General features: G+C 46.9%; 1 long non-coding RNA gene across 2 annotated transcripts in view; it reads right to left on the bottom strand.

Annotated features, from left to right (window-relative positions):
- LOC139755875 (uncharacterized) overlaps positions 1-17,340 on the bottom strand; it is a 162,627-nt gene that overhangs the window by 83,729 nt on the left and 61,558 nt on the right. For both annotated transcript variants that reach the window (XR_011714188.1, XR_011714186.1), the window contains one exon: positions 848-953. This is a non-coding gene — a long non-coding RNA (uncharacterized lncRNA). The remainder of the gene's footprint in view (positions 1-847; positions 954-17,340) is intronic.

Below are 17,340 nucleotides of genomic sequence, written 5' to 3'. Positions count from 1 at the left end.
ACACTTCCACACACAACACGCACTACCATATCCACCACAGGCACAGCCAAACAGCACCACAAGCACCACGACACGCATTACCACACAACTCCACAAGCACCATCTCATGCACTGTCATAACCAACACACCACCACCACATGCACTACCATTAACCACCTTACCACCACACAACACCACACACCACAAGCACTACCATAAGCACCACTCACGCTACAACACAACACCACAAGCACCATCTCAAGCACCACTACAACCATCAAACAACAGCATCACATGTACCACCACGCCACAAGCAACACCACGCGTACCACCACACACCACACACACACACACACACACACACACACACACACTCTGGCTCCTACCTACCGACATGCCAACAGCGTTATCACGAAGCGTTACGACTTTAAATTACATACAGTTTTCCTCCCACTCCACATTACCAGCGAGTGTGTGGCTGAGAGCACCCTCTATGACCGGGCTGTGTCCCCCTCACCTCACTTTCCCAGACTCATACACCGAGTCATGAGGATCTGTTGAATATATAATTTGCAGAGTAATGATAAAGTGGGATAACATATTTTGCTTTGTCTTTTGATGCAACCACGTGTGTGTGTGTGTGTGTGTGTGTGTGTGTGAAATATGAAAAACCTTTACGGTGCTTTCCTGACCTGAGAAACACTGCATCACTATGTACAAATAACACACAAAAAATCTTAATGATTCAGAGACGTTTACCATGTGTATAAAGCATCACATACTATTCACACATAATCCCACTCATGATGCAAAGTACATACAGAGACAACTATGGCTGTGGTATCTCGAGAGACCACAAGTACTCACACAGACAGACGCGTCCACCTTTCCCCTTGAAGTACGTGGTGACCTAACTGGGTTCACCACCTACCCGCCAGGTAGCCAAGGAGCTGACGAACCCATAGTCTCCTACCTGGAAACAGAAAAATAAAACATGTGTATTGACATCAAAACAAATACTTTACTGGACATTCAGAATTAGTTTTAACATATGAAATCCCAGAAAGCCTTAACTAATATACATAATCATACATTCTCTGCAATACATTACTACACAATCGACACATGTGGTGTGGATTACATAAAGACATACATGATAGACGCGTCATAACAGACACTATTATACATGATTATGGAATCTGGTGTGAGGGATTAATCCTGTATCCAGCACAAGAGCCTGTGACAGCTCCTACCAGGTCTTCCTCCCCGCTTCATGAAGACAGTGTGAGGGTAGAGGATCTTGATCTGCAGCCATACACTATATTGCTTTTCAACAGTAGTAATATTGGTAACTTTAACCATCTAAACTCTCTTCCACAGTAATGGTTATTCTAATCATACCAGTATGAACATGAAGCAATACTTGGAACTACAGGTATATACAAACGTCTGGTGAAATTCATATGTTACAGAGACATAATGATAATATTACGAAGCCCTTGCCAAATACTTAAGACTTGTCAACACGTTCTGCAGGACTGTCATCAAAGATAACACGTCTGTCATCAAAGATGACTGAAGTATAACGATGGATCACACGTACTGAAGTCCATGATGAGTTCTGTTTTTTCTCCGCATTAACCAGACAATTCTAGTCGTCAAGACCAGTTAATACAGTTTTTGATTTAAGTCGATGAATTGATTCATTAGTGTCAGGAAGGCGTGATCACCATATCTTGATATAGCAGTGACACAAGTCCATCTGTAGAGAGAACCAGTAACACAACACTCACTGCACACCCGTGTGGAAAGGCAAAGTTTATCACCATGGTTTTGTTGACGTCTTGTTACCAGTACAGAGTGGCATTTATCCAGCACAACTCTACATATACTTAATATAGCAAGATCAGACAGTGTTTGAATAAGTTCATGTGGTTTGATCATGATGAAATCAACTATACAATCAGGTCATATGAATTTGCTTACTCTTGGTATTCGTGATATCAAATATGGTTTCCTCCATCAGACGTTTCTATTGGTAGGAAAATCTTAATTCGTTCAACACTGAAAAAAATTCTCCAGCACATATGTTCGTATAATATCCTTCCCGGGGTCTTGAATGGAACTGTTGTTCAAGAGATGGGACGAATATCAGATTTCTGCTGGAGCGATTTTCTTTGGAAAAGGAATATTAGTACTATGGTAGTTTTCCGTATGCTCGGCTGGTGTTCATCCATACAGTGTTTAAAATATGATGAAATCTATTCACTATTCAAAACAGCATCGTCCAAGAAACAGTATACATTTCGAGATAACTAATCGTCAAATGGTAGTACTTGCAGACACGGGTTCTTGGAATTAGCCCTCTGTTGTGTGGTGAACAGGGAGATAGACCAGGCTGGGGGGTCACAAGTGAGGTGGTTTGGGAACGAAAGTTGTGTGGGTGTTCTTGAGTTCGGGCGAGAAGCATCCCAGCGTCTTGAGTCGACGAAGAGTATGAAGACGTGAGCCGGTGGATTTGAAGAAGGTGTTGACGTATTCCTTCCGGCTCAATTCATCGTTCGAAGTGGCACTCAGAAGCTTGGTGGACTGAACGGCCTTGTGAGAAAGTGCGGGAGTGGGATAGGAATTGAGGCGAGGCTAATGTGGAGTGCATGACTACGGTCTCGGTTTGGTTGATGGCGACGTTGCTGACTGGTGTTCACTTCTGCAGGCTATTTAGGGCGTTCTGGAAGGCGACGTCTTCTGGAGGGCTATTGCGAACGCTGACACCAATGAGAGGGTCGTCAAAGCAACTCTATGAACAAGTACTTCCATCTGTGCAATATTTATAAAGATGAGGAAGCAGAAGGGACTAGACCATGCTATACTCGGCAAGAGGATGCGTCACATGATTGCTATGTGGCCGTTGTCAACTCAAGGATGGACGACTGTGATAACCGTTTCTATCTCTACACCTCGAAACTTTGGAACTCTCTTTCCCTCTCATGTCTACCCCCGTGACTATGACATGGCGCTTTTTAAAAGACAGAGTTTTACGCTTCCTCCAGAATTCGTAAATACCTTTCATTGTCTCTTCTTTTTCCCTTTCATTAACCTCATTATATTTCAATTAAGGTCCGTCCTTGATGTGTCCTTTTGTCCATGGCTGGAGCCTCCAACGTAGATTAAAAAAAATCTCCATTTGGAAGCGTACAGCCTGACGACACTCAGTGATGAGGTCTGCAGGCCATGGAAAGAGACTTTTCATCAGCCCAAGGTTGATGGCTTTGTTGACGATCACGTCATGGTTGACCAGGCATCAAAAGACAAAGGTTAAGGTGGCCGGGCTGTGGGTGGTAGAGGAGGTCTTCGAACGGGCAAATTGCTGAGGGACTGTGGAACCTGCATCCTGTGTGTGTAGAGCCAATTAAACACGAAACTTTGAGAGTAAGCTGGGGATCGGGGTGATGATGGCAGGGGCTTGCAACTCAACAAGAGACTGTGAGTTCGTTAACTTCGGCGTTTGGATGACATACACAATCTTCCAGTTAGCGAGGCGTTTTGTCCGATGAAGTGGAGCATTGCTGGTGAAGAAGAGGGGCCTGAATATGCTCTGGGGAGAACTCTTTTTTGCACAGTCTCACAGTTAAGTCTATGGATGTGGTGGAGCTCTTTTACCTTGAACCTGTGCAATCGTCTGGCATTTCCAAAGTAATAGACTATCTAAGGGGTGTGTGTTGGGGTTGGAGGGTAGGTTGGCTATTGGCTGGCTGGGACGCAGGTGGTGTCAAGGTTGAGGGAGTCTCTGGCAGGTGTGTGGCAAGGCGACTGTTAATAAGCTGAACAGCTCCTTCACGGAAAAGGTGGTTAGTGCAGGAAAAAGAAAAGAAAAAGAAGGATTCTCCTTGTTCCAACCGCTCAGCTTATTCTGTGTCCCGTACCACAAGGCTGGCGTCGGACTGCTTCAGGTGTGGTAGCTTGGCAGTGTAATCAGATTTCGCTAATTCCATTCTGACGGCGAGTCTTTCTTGCATCGGCTGGTGGCATTGCGGTAAAAGGCCCGATCTCGTTGTTTCGTTAGTCTCGTAATGTAGGGCGTGATCCAGGGTACGCCGGTTGGATGGAGTCTCCCAGATCTCTCTCAGAGTGAGCGATGGTGCAGATGTAATAACACTAGTTTTCTACACCATCCACGCTCATCACTTCGGTTCAAGGGGGTAGCGAACAATCCATCGTCCAAAAGTGAAGTACTCCGGAGTCGGTAGTCAGCCTATACACCCTATACGTCTCGATCTTCGGCCCAAGATACAAGTTAGTACCAAACGCTTTACTACCATCGAACATGCTGTTGTGCGGGCAAAGATTTTACACGTGCCCAACAACTATGAGTGTACACTTACATGAATACAGTTCGGTATGTGGCAAATTACAAAGGTGAGCTGAGGTCCCCAGACATTCAGTACACAAATACAGGTAATATCATTATATAATGACAGTGGAGCAACACATGAGTTAGGTCCCAGAGGTAGGGTAAGGCCCCATGCAATCAGTGCAAGTATACGTAAAAATCACTATTGACTCAGGAGACACGCATGGGTGCGGAGGTTATAAGACTGACACGCGTGTGTTGCGACCTACGGGTAGGCACCGGACGGTCGGTCATATTGGCTAAATTAAGTCAGAAGTGTTGTGGCTGTGTGTGGGGGAAAGTGTACGACTCGTTATGACAGCCGCCATTCCAGCAGATCCGGGATGTCAGTTTCGTTAACATCGGAACGCAGCGTTAAACCTGGCATACGAGCACCTTTTGTTTTATGTTGGAGGCTCCAGTCACGGACGAAAGTGCACATCAAAGTCCGAGCCTTAATTGAAATATAAAGAGGGTTAGTGAAAGGGAGAAATGAGAGACGAGGAGAAGTATTAAAGCATTCCGGAGATATTGGAAAACCTGTCTGAAAGAGTGCCAGGTCACAGACATTTTAGAAAAGATACGAGAGACCCTTATATATCATAAGGTGTTGATAAAGACTGTTCACTACTGTGTGTCTACAGACATGACGAGGTGCGTGTTGAAGCACACAGTAAGCGACGAAGGAGGAAGTCTGGTTAAAGGGGGTGTGGCTCCCCTGGTGGCACCAACATTACCCCTCTCCCCCCCTCACACACACACACACACACACACACACCCTCAGGTATTTTCCACTGCAGGTGCAGGACGAACACACCTGACCCTTAACAGTCGGGTCAAAGACCGGGCCATCACGCCCAAGGGTCGCACCATCGTGATTCGCCGGGTTAATAAGTGCAATGACAGGGCTGGAGGACGCTCAAAAATAACTTGGTATTCATCCGTGTCATTCGTAACTGATCAGGCGAGATGAAGACGCGGCTGGCAAAGTCACAGCGGTGATTGGCCCGTCTCCCACACCGCCAGGAGGGGCACTTATTGCTGGCAGAGGCGGGATGTGGGAGGAGGAGGAGGAGGAGGAGGAGGAGGAGGAGGAGAAAGGGAGAAAGTGTGAAGAGAAAGAGGAGGAAGGAAAAGGATGAAGATGGGGAACATGAAGAGAAGGGAAGATGAAAAACAAGAGCAGGAGGAAGAATAGGAGGCGGAGGAGGAGGAGGAGGAGAAGTTTTTCCTTACAGCAAACACGAGCGAGAGAGAGAAATGGTGAGGACCGAACTACCAGCGAATACCTACGACAAACGAGGTTAGAGGGAGGAAGAAAAAGCGGAGAAGATGTGACAGGAAGACGACGATGAATGAGAAGAATACAACAGGAATATAATAACCAGGAGAAGAGACATATCACTTAAGATATGTGGTCACGTGTCATACATACGTGTGGCGTGTAGCACCATCCCCTTCCTCCCACCAAGGACACCGCACAATGGAAGTCGAAGAGATCAACGCCTTAAGCAAGACGAAACGACCCTTTAGTACGACGGCACGACCTTTCAATACGACGGTACGACCTGTAGGTGTGATTGTCTGGCCTTTGTCCTGACCCTACAGGGCCAGATCGTCATACTCAGGGGTCGTACCGTCGTACTCAGAGGGTCGTACCTTCATGCTCAAGGGTCGTACTGTCGTGCTGTAGGATCGTGCCGTCGTGCTCAAGGATCGTACAGTCGCGTTCAGAGGGTTAGAAGACATACTAACACGGGCTTATTGTGGGGTGCTGCCTGTTACGGTGACAAGAAAGAATTAAGTTTTTTTTTCTTTTAAATTCTTTCCAAAACCAAATACGTCTAAATGACCCCAAGTGACCAGGGGTGGTGAAAGCGTCAGGTTTTTGAAACGGAGTCTGCCAAGTGACGGCATGAAAGGATGTTACAACGAGTGAATACAAAAAAAAATAGAAAATTGGATGGTTATTTTGCTCGGAATTCCGTGGCACCAAATGAGCTTCTTAGAACGATACAATCAAGTGCGTCATGATTGACTTTACACCAAATGCGTTCAGTCGGTGAGGGGATTAAGTGCCTAGTCACCATTTTGTCGGTTGCAAAAATCTCGACTGTTATTCTCTGTACTCAGAAAAATACAAGAGGGGCTTTTCATAAGTGTGCAAGTCCATGTTTCACTTTAACACGGAGGGGGATGTGTTGAGGATGTGCACGAGTAATTCTCAAGAGGCTGTAGGTAGGTACCTGGCCCGTCCTGGCAACTGGGAATGGAGTACAAATGATAGACAGATAAGCAGAGAGATGAAATCTTCGAGGACTGTCGCGCCTGCACGCAGCCATATTACACAGTGACGTGAACGACTGAAAGAAAAAGTCTTTGTGTGTGTCCTGAGCAAGAGGTTACAATCCATACAAAGTGTCACATGTGCTACAGAACTGTTTACTTTTCCTGGTAAAGTGGCGACAACAAGCATACTCGCGTAAACCAGCTACGATCATCAGCTGAGGTAACGTCTGTACGCAACAGATGAAATAGTAAATTGTTTGTGATGCAGTCGCGTACGCTTTATACCAAACACTTAACTCGTAATGAATGAGTTTAATGCAATATTGTGTTAGAATCGGATAAGTTATTATGAAAGAATGAACTTCCCTCTAATTTCTTCCTAGTCGAAAGCTGCCTGAAGTCGTGTTAGATGATGAGGGGAAAAGCTGTCCTCACACCTGGACATGGTGGTCCTCAGGCAACCAGCGCCCATCACCACAACCCCCATCCTCAGAACCCCCAACCCCATCCTCAAGAACCCCAAACCCCCCATCTTCAGAACCCCGCATCCCCGTCCTCAGAACCTTATCACCCTGGCACACCTCGATACACATTACGACAGATAAGAACCCGACGAAGTGGACGAGTACGTAGTGATGCAGATGGCTGGGGGGATTGGGGGGGTGTCAGCCATCCCTCCCACACCCACAACATCCCCGGGCGATCTGGTGAAGACCGACCGCGCCATCCCACCCTCCTCCACTTGCCTCCTGACAATAATCTGAACGAGAACCTTTACATACATCCGTCGCTTCCACATGCTCTCGCTGTGGTGTTGTGCAGCAGTAGAGAAGATAGCATTCGCCACTGCGTTACCAGAATATGACCGGTTTTTTTTTTTTTTTTCTAAACTGCAGGTGATGAACTTCAATAATTTCGAAATAACTCTCAACTATGCCACAGTTGCGGAGTGGAAAACGATTCAAATAAATTACTTTATTTCTGTTTTCCTATCTATTCATATATCTATCTATATACAAATATATACGCAGGTATTACCGGACCCCGCCTATACGAGGTTACACCGCGAGTGAAAATAAATTTCCCTGCTACTGGAAATAGCTCAGCCTTGGGCTGCAGGAGCCTTTAGAAAGGTTCTGGGTTACCCCAGGACTCTCACAGTTTATTTTCCCGTCATGGCAAAACAAATATGAACGAGAGCAAAAGAGACTCAAAAAAAGAAATAAAAACCCTAAAAGAATGACCTGCAAACGTAAACAGAACAGTAATATGAAGTCAGCCTTAAACAAACCGGAACACTGAGGGACAACAGAGACAAGAGGCACTTGAGCAAGGTCCAATATGTGTCTCGCCCTTAAACAAACACTCAGGTAACTGGCTTGCAGGGAAAAAGACCTGAATGGTATGGAATACTGGCCAGAATCCCCCAACTGAAAATACATACTAGGAAAACGTGTGCGCACGACACATAACCACTTGAAACTGTGTGCCTACGGAACAGAACCACTAAAAAACGTGTGCATACAAAACAAAACCACTAGAAAACTTGTACATACGTAACAAATACACAAGAAGACGTGTGCATACGGAACAGAAACATAAGACGACGTGTGCATACGAAACAGAAACACAAGAAGTGTGCATACGGAAGAGAACCAGTAGAAAACACATGCGTACGTAACTAACAGCAGAACAAAGTCTATGATTTGGTTAAGAGGAATTTCTTCCTTACACAATGAGGCATGCTGCCTCCACAGTGTTGAAGTTTGGGACACACGTAAGAACACTAGATATTACGTGTGTGAGTCTTCTAACCTCCATGTGGTCAAAGGTGGCCGGACGTCCTACTCAGGGTTCGAACCCCCATCAGTGGTGTATCTACACATATACGTCTAGACTTGTAATACTTGTCATCACGAGTCTTAGAACTAACTAGACTCGCAACTTAGAGATTTATGTGTGTCAGACATGACTAAAGCAGCCAGGCAGAGAATAATGAGTGTCAGAAGCGAGCAAAAATTATAGGCATCAAAGTGACTAATATACAATCTAGTGTTAGAGTCACTAAACCTCCAACACAATTCGTGTTAGGGGTCAGAGGTGAGAGACGAGGGTAGCACGGCGGAGTACGGGTGGTGATGATGATGATGATGGTGGTGATGGCCGTCCTCCACGACACCAGCAGCTGGTGGTGGTGGTAGTGTAGTGGTGGGACGCGGGGGGGGAGGTTGGGGGGAAGAAGAAGCCCACTTGCTGCATACAGCAGGTGTGGGGGAGGGCAGGGGGGAGGAGGAGGAGGCGTAAGGGAGGGGCCCCCTCAAACTGGTCGCTCGCCAGGTGTGTCCTGAAGCCGTCCTATTGTTAGTAGGAAAAGAGGGACGATCCTGATGACTCTTTCCCTCAGGTGAGGCTTAGTGTGTGTGTGTGTGTGTGTGTGTGTGTGTGTGTGACGGGGGGAGACTTTAACACTCGTCTTCCCCCGTTTCTTAACCTCGTATATATGTACCATGTCTCTACTACTATGTATGTACACACACACACACACACACACACACACACACACACACACACACACACACCAGCCTAAGCCAGCTGCCCAGTTATCGACCAGCCCCGAGGGAAGGATGAACACCTGGGTTGGGTGTATGCCGACTGCCACGCCCAGGATTCCAACCCATGTAAATTCTGTCCCAGACTGGCCCGTGCTGACTCATATGAATCAGTTACGCTACTCACATCACTTATTTAACATGGTATGAGAGGTCTACACTAGTGGGGCCCCCATCTCTTGGACCTTATCTACCATCATAAATCTTTCTAAACATCTGTAAACTGTTTGCAATGACAGTTTCATAACTTAGTGTTTGTACATACCCATATATACGTGAATCAAAGTTGTTCTATCATATGGATTACACCGAATTACCTTTAAAGTCGTTCGGTAAGTGAACAACGTAATCCCAAGGTTATATATAAAACACCTGGCGGGAGCGCACACGAGTTAACAGGTGTTACGGTAAAGATGCGCGCGTGGCCAGCCATGCAGGTGTGGAACACTTGTCCTCACTGGTACTCGGAGGCACGTACAGCCCCCGACATGCCTTCCCTCCCCACCACGATCAGTTTCCACACCATTACCCGTGATGCCGTGCGCGGCCCAGCCGATGACACCGTATCACCCCCGCCACCAACACCTCCGCCAGCTACCATTACCGAGGGTAATACACCGGAAGGGAATGACACTGATGCGTCAAACGTCGCCGACGCAGCCACAGCTCAGCCAGCGGGACAGGCGTATGACGGGCACCAACAGATGGAGACACAAACACACACACACACACACACCTTCTCTGTTCCACTGAGGAAAAAATCAAATGACTGTCTTTATAAAAGTTACCATCGGAAGAATGGTGACTTCACGAACCAAATCTGTTGATCCCATGACACTTTTAAATACCTGCAGTGACTCCAGTGTACCTGCAGTGACTCCAGTGTACCTGCAGTGACTCCAGTGTACCTGTAGTGATTCCAGTTTGAAGGTGACTTAAAAACCCACGGTGACTTGAGCACTGATAATCTGGCTCCAGCACATGGAATCACTCGAGTATCTACCGTGAGTCAAAGCATCGGTAAAATGAGGTTACAACTCCGTAACAGTTTGTGATGACACAAGCGGGTCAGGCAGAAGCGCCAGGTTTGAGGGGATCTCCTCCCTGAAGCAGAGGCAGATGCTCCTCACGTTTCCCTACTAACACCTCGCCTACTGAGGGATTCACGAATATATCAGCCATCCCATCGAGGCTCCCCTTCACATCCCTCTCTTTGGGAAGCCCTATCTGGTTGAGGGAATCCCCTCGAATCATCAAATGTAAAGGCTGTGCATCCGTCTGGCTTAGCGCCCAACTACGGATAACAACTCAAGACATCAACAACGCTACCCGAAGCAGCCAACATGACCTCCATCTGTCTGTTGTGTGCGGCTTTTCGCATGTGTGTCTGGCTGAGGATGGCATGTTGCTGGTTAAGACGTCATCTAGTCTATATGACGTGTCTCTATTGTCCATCAATGTTACTATAATCAAAAGTGAACCCCAGACTGTCCAGGAAGGTTCTAGTTATTATGATAAATCGTACGATATGATTTTCGACAACACACGTTAATTTCAATCATCGTTATTTCTATCACAACCATCATTATTATTACAACTACTACTTTCACTACTACTGCTATCACTATCTACTACTACTACTACTACTACTGCTATCACTATCTATTACTACTACTACTGCCACTACCACTGGGGAAAGGAGAGATAGAATACCACCCAAGCATCTCCTCGCAGAAGGGAAGCAAAGGGGCAGGAGCGGAGCGGGGAGGTTAGATATGATTGTGCCGGTAACCCTGGCTAGTTTATTGTGCACCCCATGCTCATCCTGTGAGCGGTAGCGCAAAAAGGTTTACAAAAGGTCTTTGTCATGTTTGAAATCCTCCCATCCTGTATTAACACAATCTGGAAGCAATAAACAAGTGAAGGCGAAAACTGAATATTTTTGTCCTTTAAAGATTTGTTCAGTACCTCTTGTTACTTCACAAAGGTGGGGAAAAAGCAAGCAGAGAGAGAGAGAGAGAGAGAGAGAGAGAGAGAAACGTAAAAGTATATTTACATTTACACACACAGTGACACCAGGAGGACTGAGGGAGGCTGGTGACGCCAAGCATGAAGCATGCAACGGCTGGGCCACGACCGACAGGGGTCGCACGTGACGCCTCAGAGGTCATCAAGCTGCGGGTCAATGATAGGTCAGGCTCCGCGAGGAGGTAACTGTGCTTACAGACACCCTCCCTATTCCTGAGGGATCCCGTGTGCGACCTACCCTGCGCCCAGAGGAGGCCCAGCTCTCCCCAGCCAGAGCGTCCTTCAGACATTACCTCCAGCAGCACGAGAACCTCGTTAGCGATCGCGCGCCATCAGCGATGATTCTCTTCCCCCAACTAGATTTCTTTATTTTAGTTTTTCCAGTACAAACTACCGCGCAAGTAGGAAGCAAACACCAAGTGTCTGAGTTTGTGGGGTGACATATCATCGTACCGGGGTACAGCACAGTGGGACGGTTACTGAGGAAACTGAAGCCATCCTGACTGCTGGTAGTCTTACGGGGTCTTCGACAGCAACGTCAGAATGGCTCTCGCGGTGATAGCCGACCCGTGGCCTCAGGCCAGCACTAAGTCTCACCAGAGGATGACCAGTCGAGTGTCTCACGTGTGGGTTGTACCTGCTGGTGGACAACTTGATCTGTGGCAGCAGCAGGTCACCACGAGTGAGGGCAACAGCAGGTTCTGAGCTGTGCGCCTCTCACTTAACCCCTTCGTCAGGTCATCGCTAGAGCTTTCTACTACCATCTTCCCGTCATCAGTAATATCAATGATATCATCAACGCCATCCTTTCACTTACACAACGTCATCCTGACCCCTTTACCAACAGTATCATAACCACTATCGTATCGATATCATGATCTTCCTCTGCGAATTCATAAATCCTCGTCACCAACACTACCACCATCATCATCTGTAGTACTACCATCACCATGCCTATCATCCTATACTTCAGCATGTATCAATCATCCTTCCCCTCCATCCTCGCGTATCAATCAACGGTGAAGCATCATTACGACCAAGGAACGTTCCACATATCTTCGGTGCTCGATCAGCCATACGGTCAAATAATGTTAATCCTACTATCCTACTCGGTCAGCTGCACTATAGCGATCTCCTCTTCACCACACTCCTTACGTACTCTGTTGCCTTAAGCTACAGCTGTACTATTTGCGATGATACTTGTAGACCTAAAATTTGCGACACGACACGTCAGTAGCCGACCTGCTGACCTGACCTGACCTGAAAACGTGTTTAACTCTCACCGGCTGGTCGGAAACGGGTCACGAACTACCATCGTCCATCTACTCCCACACCAGATTACGACTGATATAAACGCGTGCGTTACCTACGTTACAACCACCAGCCAGCCCACCACCGTTATGTCTATGAGGGGCGGCCGTCAGGTGATGGCAGAGGTCGTAACGTAGCAGTGAGCGAAAAACATCCGAGGTCTCGCCTTGGAGAGTCATCCAACCGTCAAATGGATGCTGCCGAGCCCCATGGGTCGTCTTGAGGGGTACAGCAGCATCTCAGGAACCACATGCTATCACAGAATCTGAGGTCACCACGCACAAAGACGCACTGAGGATCCAAGCAAAAACCTGTGTTATCTAGGGATATATGCCTTGCAGTAACTCGTCCCCCCCCCCCCCTTCCCCCACAATCCAGGCAGCGACCTCCCGACTACTTCGCTCTTCTCAGCCTCTAGAAATGAACCACAGTCAACCACATCAATCAACCAAATTAAGAACGTGGGTATCCACATCGCTTCGCTTGCGACCAAGTCCCGGCTACCTAGCAAAGCCCTGGTCCCCTTCATGTCGTCCAGCCCACAAAGCAATTTGGTGTCACCTTGCTCGAGGAACTAAATTGAAAGGAACACGTTCAGCACGACCTAAATTGAAAGGAACACGTTCAGCACCACCATCAAATTTTCCAGCCATTATCTCAATACCCTTCGTCAATTTCGAGTTATTTGGACGCCCAGCATTTGGACTCCGGGAAATTCTACAAATCTTTCATTCTTCCCAAATTTCCCCAGCGCCTCCTCACTCGGTAGTCTTCCTTATCCACCACACAACAGAAGCTACAAGAAAAGGTTCAGCAACTCAGACAAGATCATCTTCAACCCGCCCTTAGCCATCCATCAAGACGCGCTCAACACACAGATCCTCTCCAGCTCTCTATCAAGCCACCACCCGCACCTCGTCCAATGACTTGGGGAATAAACTACAGCACCACTCCCGCCACCGTCATCTGTCGCAAGAGATCCCTCGTCCCCAAGTTGCATGCATTTCGACACTAAAACCGCCAAGAGGCTATCCTAGTTCGCACTCAGACCGCTTCAACAACAGCCCCATCTACTGTAAACACTGTTAATGATTGAGTAGACTGCCACCCCAGTGATTGTGTATACAATGTCTGCTGAACCTCCCACGCTTTTCTGTAGCCCTAACTGTCTACTTTCTTTGCATGTCTTTGGCTACTGGCTGCAACCGATTCAGCAAAGCGTTTATTTCATTATCATTATCATTATTGTTATTATCATTATTATTTTTATTGTTATCATCATTAACATTATTATTATTATTATTATTATCATTATTATCATTATCATTATCATTATTATTATTATTATTATTATTATTATTATTATTTTCATCCTTATTATCATTTTATTATTATCATAATCATTATCAATATTGATATTATCATTATCATCATCATTATATCCTCATTAATTATTATCATCCTATTCGTCCACAAGAAAACTGCGAGACAGTGCTGGAACAAAGCCTTATACCAACACCTGTTCATAAACAATCATAGGGATGTCAACACAATAAACAATGACATTCCACATTAAATAAACTGAACGTGAGAATCAAACAGTTAAAGCTTAATAAAATCACGACAGTTAGAATTTCGTGTGGAGTCCAGCTGTTGGAGTCCGTACTGCTCGAGACAGCGTCTGCCGCCGCGTCCCCGCCGACGGCCCTACAAATGCGGCTTTAAGCGTCTTGACGACGAATTAAAGTTGCTATCACGGAGGAGGCTCACACGAGCCGCCCTCACTCTCCTCGGCCAGTGTGTGTGTGTGTGTGTGTGTGTCGGAGGAATACTTTTCCATTCCATATCATCACGCAGGTTCCCCTTCCCTCCACTCCCTCCCTCTGAGCCACTGCGGGGGCGCCTGATTACTGTCTGATCACCTTCATGAATCCTTGAGCAAAAACGGTTGATATGACCGCTTTGATGTACGCGTCCCCGTGTGGTAACTTGCTCCTGCCGTATCACTGACGACGATGCTGTACTGCTCTCGCGGGGGAAACTGCTCGTTAACTGATTACAACTGATCCCAAGTTGTTCACTACCCGAGGGTGATCCGAGTACGACTACATTCTCAATCTTCAGATAACTAGATCGTCCGTTCTCAGTCTACCGGATCCTTAGTCTTCCGTCTACCGGATCCTCAAGTCCTCTGTCTACTGGATCCTCACTCTTGAATTGATCAAGTCCTCAGTGTCCTCACCAGCGGATGCTCGTGTGTCCAGTTTACGAGTTCTTTCGAGTCCAAAGTAAAAGATCCGAAATGTTCCTTTCCAGTGCATCCCCAACGTTCAGGGTGCTGGAACCTCAGCCTCTTGGTCCGTTTGGCTCCTCGGCGTTTCGTCGGCTGGATCATGGATCTTCAGTTTACTAAACCATCGGTCTTGATTCCAGTGGATGATCCTTCGTCTGTACTGGATCCTTGGTGTTTTGTTTTACTGGACTGAAAGCTTTCAAAGCCCTGCAGCTGCTGATATATAGTTTCTTCCCAGCCAACACGGTGGCTTTGGTCGCGCCGGCTGAATCGATCCTGGCCAACACGATGGCTTTGGTCGCCCCGACCGGGTCGATCCTGGCGAACATGGTGGCTTTGGTCGAGCCAGCCGGGTCGATCCTGGCAAATACCACAGGACGGATCACAGCAATACGCAGGAGACGAGTCTGCAGTCCTTGTGTACGTGGTCCAGCTGTTACTTCCTTCGTATAACCGAGTGAAACGCGAGCAAGTACTGTTCTGTCCTCATGGCCATCCTTCGTGGACAGAGGAGACAGCAGAGCGAGACGCTGAAAGCAACGGAAGTGACATACAAAATTACCACGACGGACCAACTCTGTGAAAACCCGGCCAACCGGACCAGATGTACCACCTGCTATTTATCTTACCCTCGAGGGCCGAAGACAAGAAGCCACGGAACACCAGACGTACCGAGACGTTTTGTTAAATCACCCGCGAGACTCGCCACAGTTCTGTAAATGGGCGCCAAGTTTTCTCTCGTGATGGTCAGTTTCGTCGACGTGGGCGACGTGCTTGGTCTGGCGTGGTCACTTGGGAAGAGGTAGGTAGCTAGGTAATCGCATCTCTACTCCTCCCCCGGACGGGCACGCGAGGTTGCTAAGCCGTTCAAAAGTTGGTCATCATTGTTGATTACTGAAACAAAAAAATGTGCTTGATCACGTTCCTTTGTTTTGCTGGAATACAGGCAGCCCTGCGAGCTCACACAAGCACATGTGGACACACTTCGCACCTTCGCAAGAAACTCCTCCACAAGTCAAGCACGTCATCGTGGGATTTTACATATTCAGTATGAATTCACAACAACAACAACAGCAACAAACCCCGGTAATTGCTTAATTCTCTAATACTATTTGCTACTCCTCATAAGTTGCCTCCAATCTCACAGTCAGACGCTACGAAAATCAGATGGTACGATCCGCGTCATGCCAACTGTCCCTGAGCACTGTCGTGTGGTCATCAAACTGCAGGTGCCCGAGGCATTACTTGATCACCGACAGGACGAGAGATGATCACATCCAAGCTAACTAACGTTGCATATGTTGTGTCTGAGAGAAGAGTGTGTCTTTGTGAGTAAAACAAACAACAACAGCAGTAATATAATAACAATAATAATAATAATAATAATAATAATAATAATAATAATAATAATAATAATAATAATGATAATAATAATAATAATAATGATAATAATGAAAACAACAATAATAATAGAAATAATAAAACATTTTGCAAAATCAACTGCAGCCAATGTCAAAAATATCAGAGAAAATGTACACAACATAAACAGTGGGACTAGAGGTAGAAGGGTTTAAACAAGGAGTCATGATACAAAAGGTGGGATGGCAGTTTACTGATAACAGGTGATACTGATCATGGTTGAGATGAGGATGTCCTCTTAGCAGGCTGTACGAGCTCGAATGGACTTGATGTAAATGTGGTGTCGAACTGTAACTAGGAGACGAGGGATCTCAACTGGAAAGAGGTGACGGTGTCAAGGATGTTTATTCCCGAGGTGTTGGATGAAGACAAGGTGCTAACTGGAGGGAGTCGGGAGGACCGACGTGTTGAGAGCCTCTTGATGAGTAGTGTCAAGAGGGACTTGAAGATGAACTTGCGTGCCTTTTACTGCACCTTTACAGGCAGCCTCAGCTGTGTGGTGGATAAGGAGGAAGGCTAGGGCAGGGGAGGCATGGGTGAGGTTGGGTAGAACGTAGTGTAGATGTTCTTGAGCTCAGGCGAGGAGTGCAAGTGCACCGAGTCTATGACGAATGGAAAGACGAATGCAGGATTGGTTTAGGATGGTGGTGACGTGTTGCTCCCCGCTTCGTTCGTCGTCCATATGCATCCACAAGCTTAGACGACCGAAGAACCTGGAGAGGATTGAGGCCTATTGAGACATAAATGAACGGGGCATGACGAGAGGTGAGCCCGACACGCATGTCTACGGTTTTTGGTCTGGTTGACGATATAGCTGTCGGCGGTGACCTCCAGTGCTGGAAGCTGTTACGTGTATTCTCGAGGGTGGTTTTCCATACCAGTGGCTGATGTTGGACGGTTCCAGGCGCTGTGGCTTGGTAGGGTAAAAGGATTTCTTCACAACGAGCAGTTCGTCACGAAATTTCCTGCTCAAGGAGGCCTTGTAGAGGTTGCTGTTGTTAAGGTAGTCTTAGGTTACTGT

This window comes from Panulirus ornatus, chromosome 20 (assembly GCF_036320965.1).
Source record: "Panulirus ornatus isolate Po-2019 chromosome 20, ASM3632096v1, whole genome shotgun sequence".
Lineage (NCBI taxonomy): Eukaryota > Metazoa > Arthropoda > Malacostraca > Decapoda > Palinuridae > Panulirus > Panulirus ornatus.
The sequence above is the reverse complement of the archived record's forward strand: the minus strand, read 5'-3'. Positions and strand labels throughout refer to the sequence as shown.